The sequence below is a fragment of the Rutidosis leptorrhynchoides genome, chromosome 11 (genome assembly GCF_046630445.1).
Source record: "Rutidosis leptorrhynchoides isolate AG116_Rl617_1_P2 chromosome 11, CSIRO_AGI_Rlap_v1, whole genome shotgun sequence".
In the NCBI taxonomy this organism is placed as follows: domain Eukaryota; kingdom Viridiplantae; phylum Streptophyta; class Magnoliopsida; order Asterales; family Asteraceae; genus Rutidosis; species Rutidosis leptorrhynchoides.
Genome location: NC_092343.1, coordinates 1,687,501 through 1,705,688, shown reverse-complemented (window position 1 = coordinate 1,705,688; position 18,188 = coordinate 1,687,501). Strand labels below are relative to the sequence as shown.

General features: G+C 28.3%; 1 long non-coding RNA gene across 1 annotated transcript; it reads right to left on the bottom strand.

The window, feature by feature from the left end:
- Positions 1–15,830: 15,830 nt before the first annotated feature.
- Positions 15,831–17,983, bottom strand: LOC139877581 (uncharacterized). The gene is made up of 4 exons (XR_011768679.1): positions 17,837–17,983; positions 17,543–17,595; positions 17,285–17,383; positions 15,831–15,977 (listed from the first exon to the last, which is right to left on the bottom strand). It is a non-coding gene; the product is annotated as an uncharacterized lncRNA (long non-coding RNA).
- Between the last annotated feature and the right edge of the window lie 205 nt (positions 17,984–18,188).

The window sequence follows — 18,188 nt, the reverse complement described above, 5'->3', positions numbered from 1 at the left end:
ATATATATGTATATATGTTTTCATAAAGATTGTAATTAAAATTTTTATTGTACAAACTGTTAATGGTGAAAATATTTTAACCGGTAGGTAATACCCGAGGAATATTTAGATTTCGCATTAATAAGTTACACTGTACATTCTACGAATCTGATTCAACTGTTATTTACTATCCTACTTACAACCATAGCTATATGAATCCGTTCACCACAAAATAACCATTTTCATTCAATTTTATATTTGGATTTTGACCTATCAGAATCCAACAAGTGGCATAATGAAGAAAACATTGGACAAAATAAAATTTGTTAGAAACAAACAAATTAACTATGAGAAATTTTATTAAGAATCCACGCTAACTGTTCCTAGCTAATTGTTCCTAGCTAACTGATTACATTTTATATTATCGCAATTTAATTATCGCAATTTACATTCTCGCAATTTTATTTATCGTCATTTAAATTCTGTTATTTACTTTACGCACTTTATTTATCGTTATTTAATTTCTGTTATTTATTTTACGTAATTTAAATATCGGGACACGTATACAAGGTTTTGACATATCATATCGACGCATATATATATATATATATATATATATATATATATATATATATATATATATATATATATATATATATATATATATATATATATATATATATATATAAATTTGGAATAACCATAGACACTCTATATGCAGTAATGATCGAGTTCTCTATACAGGGTTGAGGTTAATTCTATAATAATATATATACTTTGAGTTGTGATCGAGTCTGAGACATGTACACGGGTCACGATACGTATTAATTAATTCGAATTTTATATATTAATTTATATATAAATTATTGGACTGTTAACTGTGGACTAATGACATTGGACAATTAAAAAGAATTAAAATATTGATTATAATATATGAAACTAAATAATTCTTCAAGTTGCCACTTGATTTCATCTTAAACCTCAATTGTATCTGAATGATTACAATCTGCGTTCAAACCTTTCATGATTCTTGAAAACATCTCAATCGAGAGGATGAACCAACCGCACATTATTTACGGAAGGAAAGAGTGATGCATATAACTATGCACCTGAAAACACTCGGAACCTGAGTAAACGTTTAACATGTATCTGTGTTAGATCCTTTACAATTATTAGTACCCAAAATAACTTTAAAATCCCTTTTCAAGGTAGTAAATTTTGTCACAGCTCTATCAAGTCAACTTCGACTTTTCACTCGGATTAGCTTATTATAACCCTGATATAAAAGTTGCCTTTCGTCATCAATACCGGAAAACCATTTATATCTCACTACATTAGCAGTAAACTTACCAGTAACATCATTGATATTTGACCTTATGAAAAGTTATTATATTCATTGAAATCCTATCATCTACTCATCTGCATCTGATAACGAGAATTGCCATACCAAATACCGAGAATCAGCAATCAGTATTTTGAAATCTCGCAGCATGACTACATCAACAGTTATATGTAAACATATAACATTTATCTCTTAGAATTATGATCTTCCATTCTGAAATTCTGAAAAGTACCCAGTCTACAAATCAATACCATAAATTCTGAAAAAGCTGAATACAACAGCAAATACTGTATACGACCTTAACCGTCGAAAGTTTGATGATAAAGAATGGAGTATTGGAAACACTCAATAGAAAATTTAGTACCAAAAAGTGGATTATGCGAAACTATGAAGGAAACCGTAGACAAATCACAAAGAATAAGTTTGACTTCAATGAATCCTGAAGATTCTGTTTCTGATGAAATCTTTAGCGAATACCTTGCTTCTGACTCCAAACTCTCGCGGATAAATTTTCTTCACCATCCTTCGATATTAGAAATTCTAAGATATCATCGTATCTTTCATTATAAATATCTTTCATATTTCTGAAGATATTTTTATAACTATTCTTATCTGAAATCATTAATCTCTTCGTGATATCAGTGTTACATCATATAGAAACTGTTAGTTTCTATATTCTGTAAACTCTCGAGCTTAAAATATGAATGTTATTGAAGTAATGTTGGGAACTGATGCATGAGTTAGTATAATATAATGACACTTGATCAACGTGATTATATTACAGTAAGTCATGCTGAGTTTCTAAATGGAATGTGATGATTCACAGATCATAACGTCATTATGTGCCATGTTACATAACTCTTTCATTCTGCTTAACTTCTGAACATTTCAAGAAAGTATATTCTTGATAGTTCTATTCTTGGTGATTCTGGTAATTTAACAAGTCAAAATCGTGCTATTACAATCTCACTTGTAGAACGTTAGTTATGTTCATTCGAAACTTCAAACCTACGAATCCTGGATCATTATTCACTTGATTTAAAGTCGGGAAGAGGAAACAAAAGAATGAAGATCTGAAATAAATATGGGAGTATAAATCACAGTAAATAAGAGAAAGCATTAACTGTGGATGACAATGATTATATGAGACAGAAGCAGGGGCTTCAAAATATAAGGAAAGATATAAAATCCAATAACAACACAGAAATTACAAACCGTGTATATCAATGCGTATAGCAATATAAAGACACAGGAGAATTAGAAATACTATCACCCCAAGGTAATAGTAAAAGTGAATAGATTCCTTTGGTGGTAGATGAAAAAAAAGAGAAGGATTGATATGAAAGTCAGAATTATATCCAGAATTAAAACTGGATTAAGCATATTGACTGATGAATTAGAAATATGAATTAAAGTGTAGAAAATGAGAATGGTGGAAAATAATGGAACAGAAGAAGTTCATTTACAGTGGAAATAACAAACAAAGCAATCGGGACAGATCATCGCATTTAATTAAAGAGATCCTAATTTCCATAAATCTTGAAGAAACAGATCTTATGGATTTTCAAGATTTTCATTAATCCCTTGAATTCCAGAATTCAACTCCCTACGTTAAAAGTTAAGACGCACCTTATTTTTTAAATTCAACCCTAACTCTGTCAAAAGTTAAGACGAATCTTTACTTATCCTATTTCAATCTTTTGTGATAGCTTTATTCGTACTCTTCGAATAATCAAATTATTTTATCCACATTACTCAATGATGATAAAATTCTATTTATCAATTCATATTCGTCATGAAAACATTTTTATTGTTATCCATGACCACCTCACTCAAATTTCGGGATGAAATTTCTTTAACGGGTAGGTACTGTGACGACCCGGCAATTTTCGACCAAATTTAAACTTAATCTTTATATGTTTCCGACACGATAAGCAAAGTCTGAAATGTTGAGTCTTAAAATCTTTGAACTATATTATTTATTCAATTTGACCTTTGACTAATCCCGACGATTCACGAATAATTGTTGTTAATAAAAATGTATAAATATATATACATATCAATATAAGTATATATATAATAATTTGAATTATTGAAATACAACTAAATCATTTGAATTAAATATGTAAAATATATATAAAACAATCAAGTTAATATTAAAATAAATCTATATATAAATATATAAGATTTCTGTACATAAATATTATATGTACAATATATATGTATTAAAATATAAAAGAATTTAATACCCAATATAAATTATTACATAATAGGTATTATATAGTTATATTATATAATCTATAGATACGAATTAAATATATATAAATGGTTATAATTACTATTAATATTATTATTAACATTAATAATATTAGTATTATTATTATAATTAGTATTATATTATGATAAATAATACTACTACTGATTGTATAAATATCATATTCATTACCATTAATAATAATATAATTGTTAATATAATATTAATTATTTATAGTATTAGGTCTAAGTATAGTATATATTTATAAAATTTAATATGTATAAGTAAGATCATTGATCTAATATTATAATTATAATTAGTAGTATTATTAAAATCATTTATAAGACTATTAATATCATCGTTATTAAATTTATTAGAAACTAATATTATGACTAATAATGATTTTTATCATATTATTATTATTAAAATTTTTATCAATAATATTAATATTGTTAATAAAAACTAGAATTAGTATTACCAATAATATTAATATAATTATGCTAATTAATTATAAAAATTAAGAAGTTGATATTTAAAAACAAATATATAAATAAGATATATATATATATATATATATATATATATATATATATATATATATATATATGCAGTTAGGTTAGGAATTTGATATTCAATCTTTCTTTAAAATCTCATCTTTCAATTTTTAGAAACGAAGATGAATTATTGAGTCAAAGTTTTGTTCTTAGAAAGTCAACCGAGTGTTCTAAGATTAAATTAGAGTATAGGTGTCGTTTCAGTTGAAATTATTGATTTATAAAGCTTCCATGAATCAATTACAACATATTTCGTGTTTTAATCAGAGTCTAATACGTCCTCAATTTGTCTATCAATTTTTTTTTCCTTTGAACTTGCGTCGAAGAACAGCAGGTGCTGTATTTTTATTTTTTTTACTTCTTCTTTTATGGTTTGCTAAATAATTTACATGTTAACTGTTTTTAATCTATTTTAAAACCGCGATAAAAATGGAAACTTGAATTGTTGGTTGATGAATCAATGGTGTCATTCATGAACTGAGAGAACAAAACAGACAGATAATTAAATTCGGGTTAAAATATTTAAAGGGCTTTATAAATCAGAAAGTCGGCAGCAGCCCAAATGGTTCAGTGTGTATGGGAGTTAACCGGTGGTCACGGGTTCGAGTCCCTGAAGGGGCTGTTTATTTTTTTTAGGCCGATTTCTCTTGAAGGTAGCTTCCTTATTATTATTATTATTATTATTATTATTATTATTATTATTATTATTATTATTATTATTATTATTATTATTATTATTATTATTATTATTATTATTATTATTATTATTATTATTATTATTGTTATTATTATTATTATTATTATTGTTATTTTTATGTTATTAATATTACTGATTACTATTATTATTATTTGTATTTATTGTTAGTATTATTATTAATATTAGTGTTATTACTTATGATAAACATTATTATTATTAATCATTGTTATTATTACTAATATTACAATTATTATCATTACTTGTAATATCACTAAATATTATTATTATTACTATCGTTATTATTGATTTCATAAGACTACTACTAATATAAGTCTTACTATTATTAATATGATTAGGATTAGGTTTATTATTATTGATATTATAAAAATCATACAAATTATTATTATTTTTCACTAATATTAGTATTAATATCATTTTTTAAATTATTAGTTTTACTATTACTATTATTAACATAAGTATCGATTTTAACGAATATCGTTATTATTATTAATATTATCGACATTAAGAAATTTATGATTATTAGTAAATCATTATTATCAAAACTATCGTTTTTGTTGCAGATAAATATTTTGTATCTAAAAATATACTTAATACATATATCATAATTATGTTAATAGTTTATATACCTATATATCAAACATAATAACAGTATTTAAATAAATACTTATATATATAAAACTAATAATATTTTTATATAATACTAACCATATATATATATATATATATATATATATATATATATATATATATATATATATATATATATATATATATATATATATATATATATATATATATATATATACATATATATATATATTAATATAACTAAGTAGATAAATATTAAACATTTTAAATATATATACAAACTAAATAAGTATAATATATAATTTAAGAAATAATATATAAATTTGTTTGATTACGATTATACGTTTTAATAAATACACCAATGATATAGGTTCGTGAAATCGAGGCCAACCCTACAATTGTTCAATGTCATTATATGTATTTTTACTACAAAATACATTAGGTGAGTTGCATTTGCTCCCTTTTTAAATGCTTTTGCAATATATATTTTTGGGACTGAGAATACATGCGCTGCTTTTATAACTGTTTTACGAAATGGACACAAGTAATTGAAACTACATTATATGGTTGAATTATCGAAATCGAATATGCCCCTTTTTATTAAGTCTGGTAATCTAAGAATTAGGGAACAGACACCCTAATTGACGCGAACTCTAAAGATAGATCTATCGGGCCCAACAAGCCCCATCCAAAGTACCGGATGCTTTAGTACTTCAAAATTTATATCATGTCTGAAGGAGGATCCCGGAATGATGGGGATATTCTTATATGCATATTGTGAATGTCGGTTATCAGGTGTTCAATCCATATGAATGATATTTTTGTCTCTATGCATGGGACGTATGTTTATGAGAAATGGAAATATGAAATGTTGTGGTCTATTATAATGATGGAAATGATTATTTATGTTAAACTAATGAACTCACCAACCTTTTGGTTGACACTTTAAAGCATGTTTATTCTCAGGTATGAAAGAAATCTTCCGCTGTGCATTTGCTCATCTTTGAGATATTACTTGGAGTCATTCATGACATATTTCAAAAGACGTTGCATTCGAGTCGTTGCGTTCATCAAGATTGTTATTAAATCAATTATAGTTAGATATATTATGAAATGGTATGTCTGTCGTCAACTTTCGATGAAATGAAAGATTGTCTTTTCAAAAACGAATGCAATGTTTGTAAAATGTATCATATAGAGGTCAAGTACCTCGCGATGTAATCAACTGTTGTGAATCGTTTATAATCGATATGGACTTCGCCCGGATGGATTAGGACGGGTCTCTACACACGCCTCAACATCTCATTATGTACATCGATTATAATCATCAATTTACGTATCGTTCTACATTATTTATCTTCGTTCAACATGATGATTATGTAATCTCTAATGTTTTAGAGATTATGTACTCTAATTCTAACCGAAAAGCAAATGAGTTTAATGTTATATTAACTCATTAAATTCATAATTATATCTGAAGAAAATATATATGTATATATGTTTTCATAAAGATTGTAATTAAAAATTCTATTGTACAAACTGTTAATGGTGAAAATATTTTAACGGGTAGGTAATACCCGAGAAATATTTAAGATTTCACATTATTAAGTTACGCTGTACATTATTCGAATCTGATTCAACGGTCATATACTATCCTACTTACATCCACCGACACACGTATCCGTTCTCCATAGAATAACCATATTCATCCAATTTCATATTTGGATTTTGATTTATCAGAATCCAACAAGTGGCATAATGAAGAAAACAAACATTTTGTTAAGAATCCACGCTAACTGTTCCTAGCTAATTGTTCCTAGCTAACTGATTACATTTTGTTTATCGCAATTTACATTCTCGCAATTTTATTTATCGTCATTTAATTTCTGTTATTTACTTTACGCATTTTATTTATCGTTATTTAATTTCTGTTATTTATTTTACGCACTTTAAATACCGGGACACGTATACAAGGTTTTGACATATCATATCGACGCATTTATATATATTATTTGGAATAACCATAGACACTCTATATGCAGTAATGATCGAGTTCTCTATACAGGGTTGAGTTTGATTCTACAATAATATATACAGTTTGAGTTGTGATCGAGTCTGAGACATGTACATGGGTCACGATACGTATTAATTAATTCGAATATTATAAATTAAACTATATATGAATTATTGGACTGTTAACTGTGGACTATCGACTGTGGACTAATAACATTGGACAATTAAAATGAATTAAAATATTGATTATAACATATGAAACTAAACAATTCTTCAAGTTTGTCACTTGATTTCATCTTAAACCTCATTTGTATCTTGACGATTACAATCTGAGTTCAAACCTTTCATGAATCTTGAAAACACCTCAATCGAGAAGATGAACCAACCGCACTTCATCTACGGGAGAAAAGATTAATGCATATAGTTATGCACCTGAAAACAATCGGAACCTGAGTAAACGTTTAACACGTAGCTGTGCTTATTCCTTTAACGTTGTTATTACCGAAAATAACTTTGCAATCTCTTTCCAAATTAGCAAATTTTGTCACAGCTCCAGCAAGTCAACTTCGACTTTCATTCGGATTAGCCTTATCATAGCCTTGATATATAAGCTTTCCTTTCGTCATCGTTGTCGGGGAACCATTTATATTCTGCCACATTAACAGTAAACTTACCAGCAACTTCATTACTCATTGGCTTAAGTCTCTTCGAAGAACCATTATATTTGTTCATTAAAACCTTATCATATATTCGTCTGCATCTTGTAATGAGTATTGCCATACCAATTACCGAGAATCAGTAATTAGTATTTTGAATCTCGCAACAATTCTACAACAACAGTTATAGGTATACATATAACCTTTATCTCTTAGAATTATGACCTTCCATTCTGAAATTTTGAAAAGCACCCAGTCTACGAATCAATACTCGGAATGCTGAAAAAGTTGAATGAAGCAGTAAAAACTGTAAACGATCTTAATAGCCAGAAGTTGATAATAAAGAATAGTATGTTGAAAAAGCTCAGAAAAGTTAGAACTGAAAAACGGATTGAGCTAACCACGAAGGAGGCCAAGGACAAATACAAGGACCACACCCTATATTCAAAGAATCCAGATAATTCTGGATCCGTTGAAATCTTTAGAGAATATCTTGCTCTGAAGTCATGTTAAAATCTTGCGGAAAATCTTTCTTCATCAACCATCGAACTTAGAAATTCCAAAATATCATCATAAATATCTTCGATATTTCTGAGGATATTTTCATAAATATATTCTTGTTCGAAATTATTTATCTCTTCATGCTATCTATATTACACCATAAAGGAAAACTACTTTAGTTTCTAAATTTCTTTAAAAAAAATAAAAAAAATTCGAGTTTGAATTATGAATGATTTTGAAGTAGTGTTGGAAATTGATGCACGAGTTAGTATAATATAATGGCACTTGATCAACGTGATTATATTACAGTAAGTCATGCTGAGTTTCTAAATGAAACATGATGATTCACAGATCATAACGTCATCATGTGCCATGTTACATGACTCTTACATTCTGTCTAATCTATAAACATATCAAGAACATGTTTTTCTTGATAGTCCTATCTTTCCCTTGAATTCTGGTAATTTGACAAGTCAGATTGTACTATTACCATTTCTTTCCTATAACATTAACTGTGTTCATTTCGAAACTTATATCAGCGAATTCTGGACCATTACAAGAGGTGTTTAATCGCAAGAAGAAGAAACGAAGGGACAAAGCTTCGAAATAGAAATTGAAGTATAAATCGCAGCAAATAAGAGGGAGTATTAACCATTGATGTCAATGATTATAGAAGACAGAAAAAAGAACTTTGAAATATAAGGGAGAATATAAAGCCCTATAACAACTCATAAATTACAAACCGTGTATATCAATGTTTATCGCAATATAAAGACACGGTATAATTAAGAATAGTATCACCCCAAGGTAATAGTAGAAGTAAATAGATTCTTCTGGAGGAAGATTAAAAAGAAGGATGACAGAAATGATAATTAGAAAAATATCAAGGATTAGAACGGGATTAAGCATTTTCACAATCTTTTGGATGTATGAACTAAGAAAGAAAGTATAGGAATTGTGAAAATAATAGAACATAAGAGCTTAATTTATGATGAAAATATCAGATAGAGTAATCGAGGCAGATCACCGTATTTAATTATAGAGATCTAAATTTCCTTATTCGCTGAAGAATCAAATCTTTTAGATTTTGAAGATTTTTCTTTAAATCCCTTGAATTCCAAAATTCAACCAAGACAATGTCAAAAGTTAAGACGTACCTTATTTTTCTAAATTCAACCATGACTAGTCAAAAGTGATGATGAAACATGTCTTTCTCATTTCACTATTTAGTGATAGCTTCACTCGTACTCTTCGAGTAATCGAATTTTTTTATCTGTATTACTCAATGATGATAAAACTCTATTCATCAACTCATATTTGTCATGAAAACATTTCTATTGTCAGCCATGACCACCTCACTCAAATTTCGGGACGAAATTTCTTTAACGGGTAGGTACTGTGACGACCCGGGAATTTCCGACTAAATTTAAACTTAATCTTTATATGATTTCGATACGATAAGCAAAGTATGTAATGTTGAGTCTAAAAAATTTTGAAACGATGTTCATATATTCAATTGACTTTCGACTGTTCCCGATGATTCACGAACCATTACTTGTAAATATATGGATATATATAAATTTTTGTATATATAAATATATGTATAATATATATAATAACATGAACATTAATAAACCATTATATACATTTATTGTTATAAATAAATATGTACAATAAAATACATTATAATAAAAACTATTATTTTATATGTATATTTCTTTTATATATATATTGTAATATTTAATTTAATCATTTAATATATATTTATGTGCGTAGTAAATTTTGTTATTTAAAACTGTTTATATATATACATAGTGTATATTAAATATAAATAATTTTGAGCTTAAATGGTAAATGTCTGTAACTTTCGGTTGACGTTTAATTATTTTTAAAATAGGTCTAATATATATAAGAAGTTTTAAAATAAAGGTTGTTCCAAAATTTGATTAAAAAGATAATAGTTTTGATAAATATTTTTTTACCATTTCAATCTAAGTTTTTGTACTCCTTACATATAAATTGGAACAGAAAATAAATAATTTTTGAACCTTTTTGATCAGGTTTCAAACAGGTAATGAGTGAAATAATTAAATATGTTTAATTTAAAAATTTGGGATTTTTAGGAAGACTTTTAAATATTAACTGTTTAGCAATGGACACGATATGTGAATTAATAATAAGTTAAAAGGCCGGCGGCTATACTGTGTATCAATCAGTGCAATTGTTTGATTTTTAGGTTCATTATCTTATTATTATTTATTATTATTATTAATTATTATTATTAATATTATAATTATATGTTTATATATATATATATATATATATATATATATATATATATATATATATATATATATATATATATATATATATATATATATGACATATACACATACATGAGTGCATCTCCTTCCCCTGCAAACCCACCTCTTCTCCGGCCACCTTGCTGCCACCAGGAACCACCACTGGCCACCATACATATCCTTTGGTTTCCCTTCCTTTTTCCTTTACCGCCACCCTCTAACATCACCATCACCCGTTATTGTCGTGAACCGAGAACCACTTCCCATTACACTCATCGACCACTATCACCATGGTCACGGCCACCACCACTGCAAATTAACCATCGAACCACCATTTTCTTCGATCCACAACCACCACCCCTCCATCATGAAACTACTGTTTTGGTTTTCTATCACGAACAAAACCTCCCATCACCACCGTTGTTGCTACTGCCGCTTTTCTTTTCTTTTCTGTTTCGTTCAATGAATTCAACAAACAACCATCTACACCATCGACATAAGTTGTTTGATAACGAAGAAAATAATGATGGTGACGGAGGTGATTGTATGATGATGACAAGGATACATTTTGAAGATGATGATTATGATTCAATGATTATAGTTATGATGGTGATTCAATGACAAGATGAATTATGATTATAGTGATGATTATGGTATTACAGTAAGATGATGATGATGATGCCGTATAATGATAGAGATGATGATGATGATGCCATATGATGATAGTGATGATAGGTAAATCAGGATAAAAATTTAAAACCCTACATTATCAGTTAAGTAAAACTGGAAGAGTGGTTAGGAGAGGTGTTGAGTTACCAGGAGGTCGTGGGTTCGATACTAGGCGTGGGCATTTTTTTTTCTTTTGAAAATAACAGAATCCTTCTTGGACTGTTAACAGATCTCGTAAAAAAAAAAGCACTTGGGCCAAATTTGATTATTTGTTGTTGGGCCGTAAATGGCACTTGGGCCGACAGAGGAAAACGAGAAGAAACGGGTTAAATTGATTGTAGTTACAGTTTAAAACAGAAACATGAGTTTGGCAGAGTGGTTTGGGTGTTAGCGGTTTAACGAGAGGTTGGGAGTTCGAATCCCGTCGTGGACTTTTCTTTTTGAATGGAAGATTTAAAAGGGTATATACATTTTTATTTCCATTTCTATTATTATTATTATTATTATTATTATTATTATTATTATTAATATTATTATTATTATTATTATTATTATTATTATTATTATTATTATTATTATTATTATTATTATTATTATTATTATTATTATTATTATTATTATTATTATGATTATTATTATGATTATTATTGTTAGTGTTGATATTATTGTTATTATTAGTGTTATAAAGATTATTATTATTATAACTTGCATAAGTATTAAAATTATTACTATTATTATTAGTATTACTAATACAAGTAGTAAATATAAATTATTATTAATACGATTATAATTACAATGAAGATATATATTGTTATTACTAAAATCAATATCATTACTAATATGTATGTCATCATTATTAACATGTTTAGGATTATTATTATCATTATTAACAATATCATTATTATTAGTATTATTATTATTAATAAAGTTATTACTATTAGTAACTCATTAATATAAAAACTATTATTTTTAACAAATAAATATTTCATACAAAATATATTTAGTACATATACTATAACGATATCAACATCTCATATAACTACATATTAACATTATATAGATAAATATATTTTTATCATGTATAAACCCTAAAATAAATTGTTATATTAGCTATATAAATATATAAACTAAATATATTAAATTTATCTATATCTATATAACATATGAGATAACAAGTATATTATTAATAATAACATATATAAACTTGCTCGATTACGAATTATTAAACTTATTCGATTACGAGTATATGTTTTAATATATATACAAATGATATAGGTTCGTGAATCCGAGGCCAACCCTGCATTGTTCAATGTCGTTATATGTATTTTTACTACAAAATACAGTACTGTGAGTTTCATTTGCCTTTTTTAACCTTTATGTTTTTGGGCTGAGAATACATGCGAAATTTTATAAATGTTTTTTAAAATAGAAACAAGTAATCGAAACTACATTATATGGTTGAATGATCGAAGCCGAATATGCCCCTTTTGCTTGGTAACCTAAGAATTAGTAAACCGATCTACTAATTGACGCGAATCCTAAAGATAGATCTATGGGCCCGACGAACCCCATCCAAAGTACCGGATGCTTTAGTACTTCGATGTTGTTTTATATCATGTCCGAAGGATTTCTCGAAATGATAGGGGATATTCTTATATGCATCTTGTTAATGTCGGTTACCAGGTGTTCAATCCATATGAATTATTATTTTTGTCTCTATGCATGAGACGTATATTTATGAGAACTGAAAATGAAAATCTTGTGGTCTATTAAAATGATGGAAATGATTATTTATGTTAAACTAATGAACTCACCAACCTTTTGGTTGACACTTTAGAGCATGTTTATTCTCAGGTATGAAAGAAGTCTTCCGCTGTGCAATTGCTCATTTTAAAGATATTACTTGGAGTCATTCATGACATATTTCAAAAGACGTTGCATTCGAGTCGTTGAGTTCATCAAGATTATTATTAAGTCAATTATAGTTAGATATATTATAAAATGGTATGCATGCCGTCAACTTTCGATGTAATAAAAGATTGTCTTTTCAAAAACGAATGCAATGTTTGTAAAATGTATCATATAGAGGTTAAGTACCTCCCGATGTAATCAACTATTGTGAATCATTTATAATCGATATGGACTTCGTCAGGATGGATTAGGACGGGTCTCTACACTGTGCACCTTCACTCTCAACTTTTAAGACTAAAATTGAAGTGTTGCTTTCGGCTTTTTGAGATAATGGCCTTTGGATTAAGCGATTGGTTGATATAGATAATGGAAGCAATGAAGTTAGCGTAATAGGGTAAATAGTGGGTATTGTTATTCTTTTTCACAATGATGAATGCATGATAGGAATACAATTAAAAAAAAGATAAAATTGCCCATTTCGTCCATGTGTTTTTCAGTTTTTGCCCGGTTCATCCCTATATTTTATTTCCTGCATTTTTCATCCTTAAAAGCATTTTAAAGTCCCAAATTCATCCCTCACCTTAACAAAAGTTAAATGTTCGTTAAGTATGGACCATCCTTGTAAAAACTAATTCCTTAACTTTGCAACCTTATCATTTTACCTAATTTTACCCACTACCACCACTTGCAATTACTCCATCAACGTATCTTGTACACAGTTATAGTGTTAGAGAACCATTTGAATAAGGAAAAAGTCAGACATCAAAAATCGTGGATGTTCAAATGAGTAATATTTTGGCTGTATAATCACGTAAGACTTGACACTATGACAGTACGTTTATTATAATTTTTAATGAACCTCAAAACCAAATTCTGTAATTTGTTTTATACAATTGGTAATTAAAAAAGGAAGGGTGTACGTTATCATCATATGGCTATCCTCAGAACATTTTCCAACACATCTGATTCAAGGTTTTACTTTGTATCATAACTCATAAGTATCTATAAATCCATAGCTTATGAACGTCGTAGAATAAAAAACACAATATACAAGGTCGCAGAATACAATAGTATTGTCATACTTTCAAGATATATGTTACCAAGCAATGTAAATCAATATACAAGTGCATACACAACAATAGACGATTTTGACATTCAACACCTAAATTACACAAAACGCGTCATTAATAACTTCCAACACCTAAATTATACAAAACGCGTCATTAATACCGAAGCTTCGATTTCAGGCAATTTCTATTTCGGGAGATGTATTCATTCAAATCCGCTATTTTTGTGAATAACATTTCTTGTCTCTACATTAAACATCACTGCAAATATGAAATAGAAAATAAGGATTGTAAGATAAACACAAACAAATTATAGAACCTAAAGAAATATATATGACATCTACCGTTCCCCAGTTTTCCAAAAAGGATATGCAAACCAAAAACTAAATGTGGTTATCAAAGGCAAAAGGGTCACAAATAATGATCATGATAGCTTGTTAAAGATGGTAGGAAGTAACAACAAATTAATACGTTGGTGACTAAAGATGGTAGGAAGTAATATTTTAAACCACTAATTGTGATTAATATATTAAACTTCTGATGCTGGTATAAAAAATGCTCACCAAGCATTTACTACCAATCACTTTTATTTATTGTTTTAATTAACACTATCCTGATGACGTTTACCCTGGTACCTCCACTTATCCCCTACTATCAAAAACTTTCTCAAAACCACCTTGCCTAACTTTCTTTAGTTTTATATATAGGTGAGTTGCCCAAAATTAAAAAGCAGTAACATGCATTAATATGCAAAATTAAAAATATTATAAGTTGAAACCAAATTAAAGGAGTATTTATTAATATGATTTTAAAGATTCAACTTAAGTTCAGAGACTCTTATTTCATTTTTATCATAAAAATGTCAACGTTATTAAATAATATATTTTTTAACTTCCGTAACCCATTCCCTCATTCCATCTTCCACTATCTACAAACACTCGTTGAGGACGTTTCGGCCCCTTGCACACAATGTTTCAAAACCACATTTTTAACTCTCTTCAGTTAACCTATCATACCTCAAATTTTAGAAAAAAGTGAGTTTTAGTCCAAAAACTCAGATGCCCGCAACTCATAACAGTCCTTTTCAACTTTAGAGTTAAATTTAAAACTTTGTGTAAGGTGTTGAAGGTAGATACAAGCTAAAAAAATTTAAAGAGTTGTTTAAGGTAGTTACAAGCTACTACGAACCTGTCATACCCCCAAATAGGGTCGGGAAAAATATGACTTCACAATATCACAACACAAGTATGTATAAATGAGAACGACTCTATATGAGACGTTTTAATTGATAACCAATGTATTAAAGCAACGGAAAGTATTATGTCATTACAATAAATGTTTTAATGCAATAATATGAATGTATAAATGCGGACTCCAAAAGCAGCAAAGTCCAAATAGCAAATAATATTTAGCAATCTTCACCTGAGACAAAACATGCTTAAAGTGTCAACCAAAATGGTTGAGTGAACAACATAGGTTTATCAATAATAACCAAGTTTTTAGACCACAAGATTTAATTATAAAGTTTAATCAGTTCGGTAGTAGTGCTGGTGTATATGATATCGATACTAACCATTAGTTACCCTAAACACATCACGTTCGTGTCGTTCATCGTTATTATGTATCCATTGACCAGCGGTCATCCGGATAGAGACGTCACCCTCAATAGCGCTATCACAATAACTAAGCTTACCAAATTCCAGTAATTAACGATATCATGGTAGGGATTAAGCATGAATCAAAGCATGTTAGCAACAGTTTGAACTGATCAAAATAAAGTTTGAGTACTTGTAGCAACCCAGGAGCACCTTGAAAGCTGTTTTGATCGCGTGTTTGTAGCAGGAAAACAGGAGCACTTGGGCTGTAAAAAGTGGCGTTTAAGGACTGAATAGCAGGCAGGAAAAGGGCTGCTCGATTGGGGATTAATAAAGGGTTATTGTGAGGCTGTGTGAGTCGACAAGCAAAGAGGGAAAAAGAACTGTAACAGTCGACTAATGCATTAGGGAATAGGAGATGTTTATGTGTCGACAAAAGAAAAGAAAAGGCAGAAGAGGCTGTCGACTTACTGCAGTTTATGAATGAGAATTTGTGGGTTTAATTTTGTGATGCATCAAAAGAAACTAGGAGGCCTTTTTATAGATGATTTCTAGTTTCCTAATCACACTCAAATACCTTGGAGATCAAGGATTAATATTAGAATTAGATTAGGATTAGTGGTTAGCTTAGTGATCAAGTTCTTGCCTTTTCTCTTCTTCTTCTTTTTTTTATACTTGGCCGTCTTTTTTTTTTTTTTTCATTATATATTTATATTTTTTTCAGCTCTTCTTTATATTTATATAATTTATATATTTTTTTTTCATTTATTCAGGATAAACTTTATTCAGTCTTTTTAAATTTAGTCCATGACTTTCGTTAAATTTTATTTACTTTCCATTGATTGTATTTTATAAAGTTAATTATATAATACTTTAACTATTATACATGATGTTAATAATTCATATAATTTAATTAATATTAGGATTAGGGTTTAGGGGCTTTAATTACGAGCATTAATTATAAAGCATTTAATATCTGGATAACAACCCTAATGACAATACACAGGATCAGGAAATGAAACCCTAAGGAAAATCTGGTACATTCAGAATGAAAAAGTGAGGGTTGTTATAGAAAATGTAAAAAAATGTCATACGAAGGTATGAAATAAGAAAGGGTTAATAATTTGTGTCTACCTTTTCCATTGGGTCCCGTAAACAAATCGTTTCCTTCTAGTCTTCTACTGTAGCTGCTTCAGCCAAGGCATTGTTCCACAACAATGTAGACCTCTTTAACTATGGTAGGCAAAGTAACGTGAAAATCTTATAATGTACATGTTAACAATTACTCGTAACAAACAATACATATAAAGTCACATACACGTTTGAATGATTAATATTTGCTAATTGGGTAAGGGTTTAAAGCGAAATTCATATTAGATATACAGAGGATACCTGTTGCATATAAAGGCAGCCTCTTGAATACACCGTGATTCAATCGCCTGCATCTGATTAAAAAAAACCAGATTTCTTTTAAGACATTCGTTTAAAAGCATTTGATTCGATTTCTATTGAAGCCACGAATCACTATGATCGATGAAAAAACGATTCATTTTTTTTCAAAATTGAATACGGATGTAAAGTTCCCGAATATGATGATAGTTTTATGCATAACTTCAATAATCGATACATAAGTTCAATAAAATTTGAAAAAAATAAACATAAAACAATGGGATAAAGATTAATAACCTATATTTAAGATGCAAGTAGTTTCTTTGGATTTGCAGATCGCGAACTAATCCTCACACTCTCACAATTTGAAATGAACATCCCAATCCATCTAAACATAATATCAATAACATCATCAATCATCAATAACAATATCAGTGAATCTGGAAAAAACTTTGTTCACGAACATTATAGATGAGATGAAAATATGAACATTTAGTAGAGACACTTTGTGATAAATGTTTTTATTTTGGCGGAAAAACGCTCGAAGAAGTAATATATAACAATAATCGTGTTTTTCGAGCGTATTTTGAGGTTTTAGCTATTGGGGTTTAGCTATTGGGGTTTAGATATTAGGGTTTAGATATTAGGG